This window comes from Triticum aestivum, chromosome 7D (assembly GCF_018294505.1).
Source record: "Triticum aestivum cultivar Chinese Spring chromosome 7D, IWGSC CS RefSeq v2.1, whole genome shotgun sequence".
Classification (NCBI taxonomy): domain Eukaryota; kingdom Viridiplantae; phylum Streptophyta; class Magnoliopsida; order Poales; family Poaceae; genus Triticum; species Triticum aestivum.
In genome coordinates this window covers 78,095,746-78,113,821 of record NC_057814.1, presented here as the reverse complement: position 1 = coordinate 78,113,821, position 18,076 = coordinate 78,095,746, and the positions used below count along the sequence as shown (strand labels likewise).

Sequence of the window (18,076 nt, the reverse complement as noted above, 5' to 3'; positions counted from 1 at the left end):
AGCCTTCCCGCACAAGCGCGTGCCCACGCCCGGTTACAGGATGCTGCAACGTCCGGCCTCTGATGGACGCTGTACGGTCCGTACTTGTGCCAAATTTCATGAAGATTGTTATCAAATTTTCGCGTCTCTTCCCCGATTGAGCAATCGGCTGCCCCTGCATTCACCCGCGTGCTGCCACTACGTAAGGTGGTAGTGTCGCGGCCCGCGGTCTACCGCCGCCCCGACGCCGTCCATTTCAGGTCGTTTCTGCACCGACCCTCGCGTTGCTGCCGCATCTTCCCATCAGGCCGTAGCGAGCGTGGCATGTGGTCCCTGTCGTCACCTTGTGTTTCTTTCCGCGGCTGCATCGACCCACACGCTGCCGCTGCGTTGCCCCTTCGGGTCATAGTGCTGCAGCCCGCGGTCCATCGCCACCCCGAGGTCGTTTGTTCCAGGCCGTCCTCCTCGCTGCATCGACCCTTGCGCTGCCGCTGCATCATTCCATTGGGCCGTAGTGAGCGTGGCACGTGGTCCCCGTCGCCACCCTGAGGTCTTCCTCGCCGTCGCCCCGACTTGTGAGCTGACACTGCATCGCCCCTTCGGGCCATAGCACCGCAACACGCGGTCCGCTCCGCCGTCCCCGCATGTCGACTTCTACGCGTGGTATGTGCCGCGTCGCCTCCCTAGGCGCGGGAACACCATCGTTCGCACCGGTCTTCATCATGTTGTCGGGTTCTTCCTCACCTACTTCGAGCACCGTCGCCGCGCTCCTAACCTAGCCGCCGCCACCTCCTTAGGACGCCGCTGCTGCTCTTCTTCCCGGTCCACGGCGACTACTTCGACACCGGCCACCCCGACTTGACATCGACCACGGCGTCCCTCGCATGGCTACCTCAACGACTTCTGCACCACCATACGCTCTCAGCTACAACGACATCGGCACAAAGGGCTACCTTCTTCCTTGAGTAATCTCATCGGTGTCTACTCCAACCATGACTTCCGCGACGCACCGACCGTTACGACTGTGGGGGGATGTCCGTCGACTTTCCTTTGGATTCTTCTTCAGTCTCACCGTCTGCGTCGCTACCGTTGTGACTGCGGGGGATGTTGAGTATCATGGTTATTTAGGAAATGTAGGATATCGTAAGATTTATTCTACCTTGCACTCCAAAATGGTCATGTACTCCTATATATAAGCCCACGAGGCTCAAGCAATACAATCATCATATTTCGCCAATTCTCTCTCCCTTCTAATGCAGTCCATGGTCGTTGCTGACTTGTGATTTGCAACTGCTGCTCATCCAATTTATGGCCACTGTGGCCGCTAGCCCTAGCAAAGGCCACCACTACTGCTTCAACCTGCTTAGGTCACAGCGGTGCAACTTGGGCTAGTAGTTTTTTCGACAAAGGGTGAAATTTTGTTGGCTCAAAATGGAGCATTAAAAGGATACAAACACAATGAGCATACATCCGGCGTCTGCATAGCTAAGATGCACACAGCCAACACCAACACACGCACACAAAAACACGCCATCAAATAGCAAAGTCATCTAAGACCAAAGCTATGCATGGGCGAGAAAAAAAAAAGAGAAACCCCAAAGCGATCAGATCCGTGATCGGCAAACTATATTAATGACCTTATCCGCACCGACCATCTCATGACATTACACGGACAATGAGGTTCTTCAATAGCAACGCCTTCAGAAAGGGAGCAACACTCAAGTGTCGTCGTCACCGGATCCAACTACCCAAAGTCTGAATCTAGGTTTTCACCCCGAAGAACCACTCTGAACATATCCGAGCAATGCCTTCAACAAGGTAACGACATAAAAATATCGTCATTGCCAGGTATAACCAACTCGGTTGCACCTAGGTTTTCACCCCAGAGCTTGAGAGCATGTGCTCAAGTAGCACAACCATCAAAGTCACTCATGTGTCGTCGCCACCACTTTTCCACGATCCCAGCAGCTACATGCTTGCGCGATGCGCGACCACCGCCACTGCACAATCATTGCTCTGCGTCAAGTCGTCGTTGATAGTAGTAGCCATCACATCCTGGACGGGAGGTGATGTTCACACGCCGGCCGCAGACCTGCCCGTCCTTGACGACAGATATTGTCGCCGTCACTGTAGTTCAGCCCATCTATTGGCACCATTGATAGAGGTTGCAACCATCACAACTTTGGGGAGGAGGTGCTACCCAAATAGCCGAGATGATGTCGTGTCGTGATTTGAGACGAGAGGAAGAGAGAAGAGGGAAGAAAGACAGAGCATCGGTGGTTCCATGAAATTGAAGAGTTGCGGCGGCGGCGTCACCGAGAGCATGCGACAATGGAGAATAACCTTTGAGATTTGTTTTGCAATGCGCCAGCACTTAGCTGAGGAAGAGTGTCTAAGGACAAGGAGGGTACGATCCGGGTCGCACGCAATTTTTTTCCTACCAATGAGGGGAGAAAATTGATCATCTTTATTTGTGCATGCCATGTTGGACCACGTACACACATGTCATATGCATCTCAAGAAATTTCGACTAATTACTAATGCATGGATCAATCACGAAAATACAATTTCAAATTTATCTTTTTTAGTGCAAGTTTTTTATGTGGGCTCCTCAAAACAGGTTTTGTATGTGGGATGGCTTATTTTAATGGTAAAATGAACTCACTTTCACTTAATCATGATTCTAACTTTAAACTTACAAAAACAAATCTACCTTTACATTTTACAACATGTAAATGTAAGCTCAAATGTATTATACCTAACGGCAAAGCAGCCAAGCGGCAGCACGAGCGGGGAGCCATGTTGAACTAGAGAACTCGAACCTGTGGGGGTCTTGAGCGATTCTTATATTGTCCCGTTGCAAAGCACAGGCATGTGTGCTAGTAGAAGAGGCAAAGAGATCAATCAACCACCCAAATTTTGGTGAGCTTCAGAAACAGAAGTGTTATAATGAGCAATAGAATGTTAAATAGAAGTTCTTGTCATGTTTTAGTCTCCACGAACTGCTAAAGATGGATGCCATGCCAAGTTTGCATGGTGGAGCCTTGTTACTTTAGACTTAGAATTTAGATAGTGGCAGTTCTGCATAGGCACTGAAAATACTAATGTTGTTGTACACTTGTGATCATGCCAAAGCAAATATGTTTTAATTTGTTAAAGCTTTGAAGTTTACCATGCTACAATTTGCTATTACCAAAATAATGTCACACTCTAGCCATTAGCACTTTCGGAAAGGATGGTGCGGGCATTTAAACATAATACTCTCAGACAACAAAACATTAAAGCTGAAACCAATGCCTCACCTTCCAATCCAGTAAAACCAGCCAATCCATCACAACTGAGCTTGAATCCATCCGAGCTGGAAAACCTGCATTCATTTTTTTAGTGAAGAGAACATCATGAATAAAAGTAGAATCTAAAATCCATTGAAGAATAGGTTGGAGAAGGAGGTAGAAAGTAGGGAAGACTGGCAGAACTGGGAAGACAAATTAGATGGCTAATCGCCAATCATGGCTGCTGGAGAGGGATTTGCGGATTTTGTGTAATAAGGGGAATGGGGAATGGGGAAGTTGTGGTGGCATGGTGGTGATTACATACAGACATGTCGAGTAACGGAAGAAGGTGAATCGTAATTGTTACTGGCCCGCAATTATGTAGTAAAACAAAGTAAAAAAAGCAGAAAAATCAAACTCTACAGCATCATGTATTGGTACATATGAGACGATGCACATTCTTGTTCCATTATGACTGTTTATTTATGTTGATGCAACATTAAACCAAAAAAGAATTGAACAAGGAAAAATAAAACAGCCATCGATCTCATGGCATGGACATCGTTCATGGTGATGGTGCCGGAGCAATATCACCTCATGCGGGGACAACGATGATGGGGCTACGCACGACATGCTTCTCCGATACCCAGCTCAAGGTTCCATCCACGTAGAGCTCTTTGCCCAGTTCAAGCTGCTCACGGACACACTGAAGGTCTTCTTCTCTCCGGTTTTGGAGAATGACATAGTATCCGGGATGACGCGCACTGTTAAAGACCTTGGCACATCCACTTTGGCCTTGAATGTTGACTCTGCTGGACCGACATTTGTCACAGTCCGGTTCACAGTGAATTGCGTCGATGTGAGCGGCACGGTTATCGTCGGGTAATTAAGTTGCACGTCCCGGACCTTGGGCAACTTCGCGCAGGACAAACTCGAGTTGTGCACTATGGTTGCTAGGCCGATGTCACCAAGGAGCCAGCAGATGTAGCCAGCGTAGTCAATGACACTGAGGTCATACACCAAGCCAGGGTCGGCAGCTCTTGCCGGGTTTACATGGCCGGCACCTGTGTCGTACACGCTGGCCTTTCTATGTTGCTCGTCCAAGATTGAGCCGCCAGTACCGTTAATGATGTCCGACGTTGTTAGGATGGCAGACTTGATGGTGGCTGGCGACCAGTCAGGATGGATGCCTTTGATGAGCGCCGCGATACCGCTGACATGTGGTGTCGCCATAGATGTGCCTGATATGATGGTGAAAGAGCCCTGTTAATGGCCCGTTTTTGACGGCCAAGCAGCAAGGATGTTGAGGCCCGGTGCCAGTATGTCCGGCTTTAGGATGTTGGGGGAGAGTGAGCTTGGACCCCGAGAAGAGAACGAGGCCACGACGGGGGCAGGGCGGACACCAAACTGTGTACCGTTGTACGCAAGAGACGCCATAGAGCTATTGTCTGTCGACGCGATGTAAGCTATGAGGGCCTCGCCATCGGCCGCAGTCACCTGTACAACACTGGAGTTGTAATCTGTAACAGTGGTGGTGTAGCCACTGATTTCATCGTTGAACAATACCACGCCTGTCGCGCCAGCGCCCACTATGTTGCGGATTTTGGACCGTTGAGCCCTCGACTTATTGTCCTTGCAAAGGAGGATCTTACCAGTGATGCTACTATCATAGTCATAATTGCAGTACCGCCATTCCTTGGAGTAGAGGAGAGAGTGCAACTTTGATCTTGGATTTCCTATCTGGGTAAGTGCTTCTCCGTCAATGGTCTTGCCATTGCCGAGATGTATGTTGGCGCCAAAGCTCCGGTCCACGGAGCTAGCGGCGACCGTGAGCAACCATGGTGCTTCGTTCGTGACGGACCGCTGAATCGGACCGTTGTTGCCAGCGGCGCACACCACGAGGATGCCCTTGGACACGGCACTGAACGCGCCAATAGATATCGGGTCCTGATCGAAGCTGGCACTGGTGCTGCTGCCAAGGGAGAGCGAGAGCACGTCCACCCCATCCTTGATGGCCTCTTCTAGGCCGGCCAGTATAGCAGATGCCTTGCAGTCACGAGCATCACATACCTTATACATGGCAATGTGGGCACTAGGGGCAATTCCAACCGCAGTACCTGTGCCCACGCCATTGTATGATGCGCCCGTTACGAAGTTTCCCGCGGCTGTGGAAGAGGTGTGTGTTCCATGCCCCTGTTCGTCGTCAGAGTCATGATCTGCAATGAGTGACTTGGCACCGATAAGCTTGTTGTTGCACCGGGCCGCGTCGCACGAGCCCTTCCACCTTGCTGGGGGTGGTGGAACACCGTGGTCGTTGAAGGAAGCATGCGCTGCATAGATGCCGCTATCGAGCAGCCCGATGATGACTCCCTTCCCGTAGTCAGCCTGGCTCCAGAACCCAGTGCCATTCCTTAGCCCAAGGAACTATGGCGTGTGGGTGGTCATTAGTTGCAGCGTTTGGTCTGGGAATGCACGCACAAACCCTGGCTTCTTGGACACCATGTCGAGTTCGGCATCGATGAGCCTTACGGCGAACCCATTGAACACCTCGGTGTAGGAGTAGAGAAGGCGTGACTTGCGAGAGTCACCTGCCAACGATCTCGACAAGAAAGACTCGTGCCACTGGTGGTGTGCGTCTTCGCCTGCATTCGAGGGTGGTGGCTGGACGAGCACGATGTAAGCACGATAAGCAGAGGATTTTGTGGCATTTTGGTGTATGCTTGTGGTAGCTGGATTAATATAGCATAGTGCGAGTATAGGAAAGAGGGTGGCGAGCAAGAGAAGTTGTACCGAGAGATGTCTAAATGATTTCATTTCTTAAGCCGCGCACAGGAACACAAGGAAGATGATGGGAATGCTGGAATATTATCGATACCGCGTAATATTTATATGGCACAAACAATTAATGTGTTGTGTTTTATTTTTGGCATGTATTAGTCAATTGATAAATCCAGCGCATGTGGTAACACATAAATGACTTCAAAATCTGCTAAATATGGATGGCATAATAAAGTTGTGTGGGATTGCAGGAATGTGGGTAATGTATCTACCTGGGTTTATGGGGCGGGATTGGGGGGCAGGGTCTCTTTCGATTTTCCCGATGTTCGTAAATACACACACTGTAATACCAGAAAAAATGGAGGATAATTAATGATTCGAAATTAATAGCTGGAGTGTATTTGATGTGTTATTATCTCATAATTGTGTGGTATCAACAGATTCTTGAACAATAATCTTGAATTAATGACATTACCGAAGTGATGAAATCAAGTGACACTAGTAGAAAAAAGACCTAATGTTTAGCTCATTAGTCCCGGTTTGTAAATGAACCGGCACTAATGTGACAATTAGTGCCGGTTCCAACGGCTAGGCGGGCGACGCTCATTAGTCCCGGTTCGTGTCAAACCTCTAGTACCGGTTCGTGCCACGAATCGGGACTAAAGAGGTGGTGGCAGGCTAGTGTCAGGCTGGGGCCCCACCAACACGTTTAGTCCCGGTTCGTGGCACGAACTAGTACTAGAGGTGTACCTCTTTAGTCCCGGTTCGTATAACCAACCGGGACTAAAGATCATCCTATATAAACCCTTCATCGAGCCCGAGCTCTCTGTTCTTCCTCTTTCCTCTCCTCTCTGTTTTCTTTCTCTCCTCTCGAGCTCATCCTCCATTTTTGCCAAAATTTGTCAAGATTTGAAGGCACCCCATCAATCCAAGTGATCACAAAGGTTAGGAACTTTATCCTTTCATCTCTCATTGCTAGATTAGCTCTTGCAATGCTCTATATATAAGTATAGTGATTTGTGGGTTTTAGTTTCGGAGGAATTATATGTTTATTTGATTTATATGCAATTTCAGCTCAAAATAACTCTTAGTTTGCATATGTAGGTGTGGTTTACTTAGTGCCTTCCCGTCTCCGTCCTAGCCACCGTCGATCGCCCGCACCTTCCCGTTGCCGGCACCACCTTGTGGTGAGCCTCTTGTTCTTATCTTTTTTATATAAAAATAATCATGTTTGTGTGATTTAGATATATAGTTACTTGTATAATTTTCTTACCCATACGTTATTTGTTACTAGTAGAACGCCCGTGCATTGCTACGGGCTATAATGCATATAAATTGATCAAACAAATAATTAAAGTCATCTTCAAGGTAGAAGCTCATTTCCCCCTCATACGTTCAATCGTGTTTTGGACATCAAATGGGATCGAACAAATAATTAAGATCGTCTGCCATGTAAAATCTTATTTCTCCCTCATATGTCCAAGCGTGTTTGGACGGGCGCCCAATAGGCTCCTCAAAACTTAACCATCCAGATAGTCTGGGCACCCCCAAATCCAGACCATATGGGGGATGGGAATGTGGTTGTCCGAACTATCCGTCAAGTTATCTCCAACAGGAGGGCCAAACACAAAAAATCTGATCCGTTCAGATTTGTTTTCATTGTGTGAGAGGTAAAGCAAAAAAAACCAGCGGAAGAGGGTGATGCAAGTTGATGCGGAAAAAAAAACCACGAAATTGATGGTGGTGGGAGTATGACGAAAAAATCCCAGATGAAGGTGGGAGGTGTGACGAAAGAAATCGAAACGGAGACTACCAACTGCTCCATTAGGAGTAGAGAAATGCCGTGCATTACCACATAACAAAAATATGATGTCCGTTGTTGGGCATGCAACTCATAGGCACTGTGTTCGTTATTAACTCTTGAAGCAACTAACCAATGCATTTACCCTTCTATCCTAACCAAAATATTGTACAAGTTGATTTTAAAAATATATGAACCGCTCTGTCATACAATTTGTTGCAAAACCATCTCAAATGAAATGCAATTTGCCATATTTTTTAAAGTATGAAAATTATTGTGCTCACACAACCATAACTGAATTGGAAGAGGCCAACCCCAACTCCCATCCACATCCATATCTGTCGCATAATATAATTGGGAGGCCCACATGTGTTCACATAATTTTTGACGAAACAAGTGGACATCCCACATCTATGATAGACTCAGCTCCGAGAAGGTGCAAATTAAGGAAGTCGAGTTATAGAGATACCGAGAGAGTCCCGGAGTCACCGAGTAGGCTTTAAATTCCGGTAAGAAACATGCACATTTTTTTGGGTGAGGGACATGATGGCATCCGCTAGTTTCAGTAGTTTCAGCAAATGACTTATTTATTTGCTCCTACAAACTCAGATCTATTGTGAAGGGTTTCCCTCAGCCATTTTGGCCATCCGCAAATATACATATGTTATAACCATAAAAAGCAAAATGGATTAAAGGTGACATGTCAATGAAGATCTCTGCTACAGTAATTGAAAGTATGCATATCATTTTGATTGCAAAAGATACTACTCAAATACAGAAGAAATATATTTGTGATCAATTCGTTACATATTCTAATAGTTCAACACCAATTTTTTATTTTTTCAGAGGCGACCGTTCCTAGGTCAAGCTAGATGGCCTCCTTGATGTACTTGTACTTTCTGTCTCCACCCCTGACACAAGCATCTGCCACGCAAAATATATCGTGTACCCCGACATCAAACCAAAATTCTTACCACATGCAGGTCGGGCATGGTGATAGGAAACAATTTTGAGATAGATAAACTCTAGGTCTGCAGCACGCCAATTGGTCTGCAACGGCAACCGTGTGAGCAATCAGTGGTCCTATTTTTTTTGCATTGAGTGAGGAAACTATAAAGGAAGCATGTGATATATAAAGAGGTTTCAAAATGAGAAAGATTGGCAGTGTCGCAGTGTCACAAAAAAGAAACCAATTTGTTTAAAAGAGAGACATACCTTCAGACTCAACATAGAGTGGACATTGGTTACCAAACGACCTAAGAACTGTAAAGACATATCTCTCAGTTTTGCACATATCAATGATTTATATATTAAGTGGTCCATTATGTTTCTAACAGAATTTCAGATTTAAGCAAAGCAGGTACATGACATATAACTGCAATTCATTGTATATTCTTAAATATGAAGTTGCTGGTGATGGCTTGAAAAAGTGTGAGCCGTTGAGGCAACTGATAAATTATATTAGGGATAATTGTATTTATACCCTTAGTTGTGTCCCCCTCAACCGAATTGCCCCTAGTTTTTGAAAACATGTGGTCATGCCCAATCCACTTTGTCGTCTCGTGCTTTTGCCCTTTGACCGTTCGACCGTCACTATGAAAAATTCATAACTAATTCATACTAAATCAGAAAAATGCAAATAAAATACCAAAATATTTGGAAAAACATCACCTGTATGTCAATGTCACTTGCATTCATGAAAAAATGTTGGTAAGTGCCCATGCGACTTGCATTCATGAAAAAATGTTGGTAAGTGCCCATGCGAGTTTTAGCTCTTATCATGAAAAAACATGTGCAATTCTTTGCCACCAAATTTTTCTTGAATTTTTTGAATTTTTTTAGATTTTCCTGTTCATGGTGGTATGATAAGAGGTAAAACTCGGATGGGCACTTTCCAACACTTTTGTCATGAATGCAAGTAACATTCACCTACATGTGATGTTTTTCCAAACATTTTGGTATCTTATTTGCATTTTTCTGATTTAGTATAAATTAGTTATGAAGTTTTCAAAGTGACGGTCAAACGGTCAAATGGCAAAAGCACAAGACGACAAAGTGGGTTGGGCAAGACCACGTGTTTTCAAAAACTAAGGGCAATTAGATTGAGGGGGACACAACTAAGGGTATAAATACAATTACCCCATATTATTATTATTATTGGTAGTCAACATTATGTTTCACAGTACATGCAGACTTTGTGGAACTGGAACCATACATGTCACCTCCCGCATGTTCATCAGCTCATCGCGGAGGAGACGCTTGATGTACCTGAACCAGCTCTTCCCATTGAAGGACTTCTCGCCACTATCGATCGCCCGCCAGGCCTCCAGGAAAAGCAGGACAAGCACGGACCATACTTGGCTGGATCAAAACCATAAATCAGCAAGAATGTTAGTCTGAACCGAAATTTCAATTTTCAGAGTTGGGGCCCTTATAACGGGAGCTCGGATCTTGGCGGCACCCTTGGCAGTTCTCCGTGGCCGCCGGCGGCGCTACCTGGACCTCCGAAAAGGATAGCACCGGTGGATGTTCGCCACGGCTGCAGGCGCCGCTAGCCACTTCCAGGTGCCGCTAACTGAATTCCTTCACAATGAAGGGTACTAAAACACCCAACACGCAAAAGAAATAGAGAAGAACCAAGAGATGGAAGCCCACACCTATCGACATGTAGGATCTGGACGAACGATGCATGCATGAAGCAGCTCGTGCGTGAAGCTGTGGACGTCCATCTTGGCAGAGGCGGCCTGCAGGGATGGGACCACGGTGGTATTGCCGTGGACATGATTTTTTTTTTTTTTTAGAAATGAGGAGGACCCCCGGCCTCTGCATCTAGACGATGCATGCGGTCACTATCGTGGACATGATTGAGGCAGATGATGTCTGAGTTGTCATCGTGCTGCCCGAGAGGTCGTCCGTGCCACCAACGACGACAGAACAGATATGCAGATGCGGCGCGACCCGAGCAGAACAAGCGGCGGCGCAGCTAGGACGGTTTGAGGGAGAGGTGGCTGGCGGCAGGGGAGAAACGGCCGACCAGTGCGTTGGTCGTCGTGACAATGGCGGTGACACGCACAAATAAAAAATAACTGGAGGAGATATGGTAGGAGAAGGGAACGGGAAGGGAATGCTTTGGTAAAGGAAACTATTGATTTGATGGAGATTTGTGGATCGGCTGACGATCGAGGCGTCGTGGAAAAAATCATGGAGAGGAAGCCTTTAGGAAGATTGACCGGCGTATGAAATGTTAATTAATTTAATTTTGATGATGTTCGGAAAGTTTAATTAATGTGATTAAGCGATTTATGGTAAGATTAATTAATTTAGATTTTATTGATTGGTAACGTGTTGTCGGTTTCTGCCCGTTTATAACGTGTCTAGTTAGGAAAATTTGGAACGGTTAGGAAAGTTTTTATTGTGAGGGTAAAAATCATCGTGAGGAGATATAGTGGTGGGATGTGAGACGAAAATAAACCGGACGAAAATAAACCAAACGAAATATAACCAGACGGAAAAAACCGTGGAGACTATTCAACCAACTGAGACATTAGGAGTAGAGATACATAGTGCCATGGTTTTGATATCCGTCCCCGTCGGCCCTCGTCCGGTTTATGATTTGGATGTGGTATATCCTCTTTTATAACTATTTGTTGCATTTCGTGTTTATGACAAATTATGCCCATCAAATTGACATAGATATTCTTATCTAGGAGGTATGTGAACCGGAAATTCCAACCGACCCTATTGTCGAGAGGTTAAATTTAGTTGAAAAAGAAAACGAGTATTTGAAAGAAAAATTGAAAAGAATTGAGGAGGATAAGATGAAATTGGAGTTGCATGTTGCCGATGTCGTCGATGGTCACAAGATCAAGATGGAGAAAATGTGCTTGAAGATTAGAAAATATGCCATTGATAGTGAGGCTTGGTATCATTATGTTGTTGGATCAATTGTTACCTTAGTTGCGATCTTGATCGCATTTGTTGTTGCATTTAAATGCTTCAGCTAGAGAGTTTGTATGTTGTTTTATGAGAATAAGTGTGTATGAACTTGTATTAATTTGGTCTTTTCGGTGCTGTGTAATGAAGATGAGCTGGCAATGGATGTACGATGACCGATGATCTCCCCAGTTCATTAATGGCATGCATAATTTTCTGCTTGCGGCTGAGGTAAACAAGCGGGCGGATGGTTTTATGTGTTGTCCATGTGCTGGCTGTAAGAATGATCACAATTACTCTAACTCAAGAACCATTCACTGGCACCTATTTGAGTCCGGTTTGATGCCCCAGTATAATGTTTGGACCAAGCACGGAGAAAGAGGAGTTATGATGGAAGACAATGAAGAAGAAGAAGAGGACGACGACAGCTAGCTATCCTGGCCATGGGTTGCCTGAATATGATGGTACAACAATGGGGGAAGAAGTCGAGCCGGCAATGCGAGAAGAAGCTAAAGAAGAGGCATCAGATGAGCCCGCTGATGATCTAGGTCGGGCCATTGCCGATGCAAAGAGAAACTATGCAACTGAAAAGGAGAGGCTGAAGTTGCAGCGCATGTCAGAGGATCACAAGAAATTATTGTACCCAAATTGCGAAGCTGACAAGAAAAAACTGGACACCACACTGGAATTGCTACAATCGAACACTACAGGAATCAGACACTTTTGCCGTCCACCATGGCTGAAGGCAAAGGCATGCCTCGCGGACGGCAAAGGCCTTTGCCGTCAGCCAGCAAACGGCAACAGGTCTGGCTGAATAAGCTACAACAAAGGGCACTTTGTCGTCTGCTGGCGGACGACAAAGATGTAATGGTCTTTGCCATCCGCCAGCAGACGGCACACGTGGCAGGTTAGGTCTGCTAGGGGGTTAACGTCGTGCTTTGCCGTCTACTGGCAGACGGCAAAGACCTTTGCATCTTTGCTGTCTGCCAGCAAAGACCTTTGCATCTTTGTTGTCTGCCAGCGGATGGCAAAGTGCACAAATATGCCAGCCCAGATGCCCCCTAGGTAGCTGCCATGTGGAAAGCTATGTCGTCTGCTGGCGGACGACAAAGATGCCAAGGTCTTTGCCGTCTGCCAGCAGACGGCAAAGCTGCCAAATAGGTCAGCCTAGTGCACCCCAGGTTGCACAGGTAGCTGCCACGTGGCAGCTTTGCCGTCTGCTGGCTGATGGCAAGCTCTTTGCCGTCTGCCAGCAGACGACAAAGAGCTTGTACAACCCTTGTTTTTTCTTAAATTCATTCAATTTCACAGAATTTCACAGATATATATATACACATTTGAGAATACTTTCAACAAGTATAACAACACATATACATACCAAATCATATCCATGTCATATGGATATGATTATCCAACACATATACATACCAAACCAAAAGTCCATATGCAACATATATAGCTAGCCAACATATCCATCAACGCGCATACAACGGTTTCATCCATACATACATATATAGGTAGCAAGTTTCACATTGTTCATCCTACAAAATCAAAACAAAAAGGAAGCACAAGGAGAAGAGTAGACTCCATCAACGCAAGCTTCCTGATCGAAAGCAAATCTGCAAATTGGGAAAGAAGAAAGTTAGAAGAAGAAGAAGAAGAAGAAGAAGAAGAAGACTAGAATAAGAAGACTAACTAGAAGAAGAAGAAGAAGAAGAATTTTTCTTCTCTTTCTTGTTCTCTCTCCTCTTCTTTATCTTCTTCTTCTTCTTCTTCTAACTAAGGTAGGTAGAAAATGCCTTAGCTAAGCTAGGTAAAAATGCTAAGTATAGGTTACTTTAGAGCTAAGCTAGGTAAATAGGTCATTTTGGAGCTTAGTAAGGTCATTATGTCATTTTCGTGGAAAATAAGCTAAGTCTATGTCATTTTGGAGGTAACAAAGATTATCATGCCATTTTTTTACTTAAGTATGCTAAGTATGTCATAAATGAAGTGAAGAAGCTAAGTATAGGTCATTTTTGAGCTAACCTAGGTAGTTATGCCATTTTTAACCTAAGTAAGCTAATTATGTCATAAATGAACTAGGTAAGCTAAGTATAGATCATTATTGAGCTATCCTAGGTAGTTATGCCATTTTTAGCTAACTAAGCATATTAAGTCATTTAGGAGGAAAAAATGCTAAGTGTAGGTCATTTCATAGCTATCCTACGTATAGTATAGGTCAACTAAGCTTATTATGTCATTTTGGAGAGAAATAAGGTAAGTATAGGTCATTTTTGTGGTAACCTAGCTGATGATGCCATTTTTTAGCCAACTTACGTAAGTAAAGCTTATTTTTTATCTAACTAAGGTAATTATGCCATTTAGGAGAAAAATAATCTAAGTATGCATTTGTTAAGCAAAACACTAGAGAAAACTTACCCTCATCAAAACAAATGCGATAAAGATTGCAACTAAGGTAACAATTGATCCAACGGCATAATGATACCAAGCCTCATTATCAGTGGCATATTTTCTAATCTTCTTAAGCTTCAGGCGCATTGCATCCATCTTCAAGCGCATTGCATTCATCTTTATCTTATGATCATCGACGACATCGGCAACATACAACTCCAGTGTCATCTTCTCTTGTTCAATTCTTTTAATTTTTTCTTTCAAATACTCATTTTGTTTTTCAACTAAATTTAACTTCTCGACAAGAGGGTCGGTTTCAAATTCTGGTTCACATACCTCCTAGATTAAAATATCTCTATGTCAACTTGATGGCCATAATTGTCATAAATGCGAAATGCAACAAATAGTTATAGAAGAGAATTTACCACATCCGAATCATAAAGCGGGCGAGGGCTGACGGGGACGGACATCAAGAGCATGGCACTATGTATAAGAAACAATCATACGAAGTAAGAAAATTATACAAGTAACTATATAAATCATACAATCATACAAGTAACTATATAAATCAAGTACAACATAAAAAATTGAATACCTAATAATAATCGGGATCGTCGGGTTCAATAAATGCTCCGGGATCAATACATGCATCATCATCATCACTATCGGTAATGGCGTGCTCATCATCATCATTAATAAATGCATCATCATGTGGAAGGCCACCTTTACGTAATCGGTCAAGCATTGGCAGGTCATCCGCAGCAGTAACCTCTTCTAGTTCAGGCTCTTCTTGTTCCGGCTTAGGGGTGAATTCGGGTTCACTTTCGCTGTCTACTTCAATGTTCTAGGGTGAAGTAGAGCGGTTCTTGAAACGTTTTTTTTGGAAAGACGTGTTTCTTGGAAGAATTCTCCTTCATATGTGTCTGGGTTAATGTGAGGTTCATAATCCTCTTCATTGGGGGGAGGTGGTCTAACACGTGGCGGCACTTCATAAACGACATCCCAACCATTGAGATTTGGATCACTTTGACAGGCCCACAGTAGATAGAAAACTTGGCCTGTTGGGCCATAATATAGACATCGGGAACATCCAAATAGGTGATTTGTTTCATTTCCACTAGCCCTATATGTCCATGTGTCCTTCTAGTCTCCTTCAGCTGGAACCAATAACATTTGAAGACTACGACGTTTGGTGTGTTTGCAGCATAGAATTGAAGTTCATAAATTGCTTCAACTCTTCCATAATACTCGGTATCTTGTTCGCCGATAGCAAAGACACAACAATTTGTAGACTTCCGGTCGGCCATAGATAGCTCTTTGCCATAGGTACGAAAGCGATACCCGTTGATGTCGTATTTGTCAAATGAACGGACCTTACAGTCAAAACCATTAGCGACTTGTCTCAATTCGGCGTCCATAAACTCTGAATTAGCATACAAGTTTAATACGAAAAGGATTGTTGCATTAGCCACAAATTAGACGAAGAAATGAAATGGTCTAATGGAAATTACCGTTTGTATGAACCAAGGGATGAAACCAGGATATCCGCCTCCATGCTTTGCCAGAAGCTCATACTTTTCGATGGAATCCTTTTGGATCACCGCTCCATACTAGAATTTGGCGACGTATCGACTGTATCAAATTTATCCGGGAATAAGAGCAGTTCAAAAGGAATTAGAAGTTGCGAAACAATTCGTCCTTCAGCGGCTGCATGTACACATTCATATTCTTCCCCGGATAGTTGGCCTTGGAATTATCAACGTCAGGAAAATGTTCTTTGTTTGCATAATCTATCCCGGGGGGGAGATTGAGTGGAAAGACAAATACGGGACAACAACTGTATTGGCTTGCCGTCAGACAAAACACTGAACCCATCCGTGCTGATGGCGACTCAAGGATGCCTCGGATCTGCCGCTTTGTCATCATGTAATACATCGAAGCGCTTCCATACTTCACCGTCCGATGTGTGCACCATCATCAGCTTCCCATTTGCATCTAGTTGGGTTCTTTTGCCCATTTTGTGCCATGTCATCTGTCTGGCCGTCTCTTCGACCATGAAAAGATGTTGAAGTCTTGGTACGATTGGCATATACCGAAGAACATTAACGGGGATTTTGGTCTGCGTCTTCTGATAACCCACAAGTATAGGGGATCGCAACAGTTTTCGAGGGTAGAGTATTCAACCCAAATTTATTGATTCGACACAAGGGGAGCCAAGGAATATTCTCAAGTATTAACAGTTGAGTTGTCAATTCAACCACACCTGCATAACTTAGTATCTGCAGCAAAGTATTTAGTAGCAAAGTAATATGGAAGTAACGGTAATGGTAGCAAAAGTAATATTTTTGGGTTTTGTAGTGATTGTAATAGTAGCAACGAAAAAGTAAATAAGCGGAGAACAATATGTGAAAAGCTCGTAGGCATTGGATCGGTGATGGAGAATTAGGCCGATGCGGTTCATCATGTAACAATCATAACATAGGGTGACACAGAACTAGCTCCAATTCATCAATGTAATGTAGGCATGTATTCCGAATATAGTCATACGTGCTTATGGAAAAGAACTTGCATGCCATCTTTTGTCCTACCTTCCCGTGGCAGCGGGGTCCTAATGGAAACTAAGGGATATTAAGGCCTCCTTTTAATAGAGTACCGGACCAAAGCATTAACACATAGTGAATACATGAACTCCTCAAACTATGGTCACCACCGGGAGTGGTCCCGATTATTGTCACTTCGGGGTTGCCGGATCATAACACATACTAGGTGACTATAGACTTGCAAGATAGGATCAAGAACTCACATATATTCATGAAAACATAATAGGTTCAGGTCTGAAATCATGGCACTCGGGCCCTAGTGAGAAGCATTAAGCATAGCAAAGTCATAGCAACATCAATCTCAGAACATAGTGGATACTAGGGATCAAACCCTAACAAAACTAACTCGATTACATGATAAATCTCATCCAACCCATCACCGTCCAGCAAGCCTACGATGGAATTACTCACGCACGGCGGTGAGCATCATGAAATTGGTGATGGAGGATGGTTGATGATGACAATGGCGATGGATTCCCCTCTCCGGAGCCCTGAACGGACTCCAGATCAGCCCTCCCGAGAGGTTTTAGGGCTTGGCGGCGGCTCCGTATCCTAAAACAGGATGAATCCTTCTCTCTGATTTTTTTCTCCCCGAACACGAATATATGGAGTTGGAGTTGAGGTCGGTGGAGCAACAGGGGGCCCACGAGGCAGGGGGCGCGCCCAGTGGGGGCAGGCGCGCCCCCCACCCTCGTGGACAGGTGGTGGGCCCCCTGGCCTTGATTCTCTCGCCAATATTTTTAATATTTTCCAAAAATAAGTTCCGTGGAGTTTCAGGTCATTTCGAGAACTTTTGTTTCTGCACATAAATAACACCATGGAAAGTCTGCTGAAAACAGCGTCAGTCCGGGTTAGTTCCATTCGAATCATGCAAGTTAGAGTCCAAAACAAGGGCAAAAGTGTTTGGAAAAGTAGATACGACGGAGACGTATCAACTCCCCCAAGCTTAAACCTTTGCTTGTCCTCAAGCAATTCAGTTGACAAACTGAAAGTGATAAAGAAAAACTTTTACAAACTCTGTTTGCTCTTGTTGTTGTAAATATGTAAAGCCAGCATTCAAGTTTTCAGCAAAGATCATAACTAACCATATTCACAATAACACTTAGGTCTCATGTTTACTCATATCAATGGCATAATCAACTAGCGAGCAATAATAATAAATCTCGGATGACAACACTTTCTCAAAACAATCATGATATGATATAACAAGATGGTATCTCGCTAGCCCTTTCTGAGACCGCAAAACATAAATGCAGAGCACCTTTAAAGATCAAGGACTGACTAAACATTGTAATTCATGGTAAAAGAGATGCAGTCAT

General features: G+C 44.5%; 1 pseudogene; it reads right to left on the bottom strand.

Annotated features, from left to right (window-relative positions):
* Nucleotides 1–3,902: 3,902 nt before the first annotated feature.
* LOC123165455 (subtilisin-like protease 1) lies at nt 3,903–6,065 on the bottom strand (annotated as a pseudogene).
* Between the last annotated feature and the right edge of the window lie 12,011 nt (nt 6,066–18,076).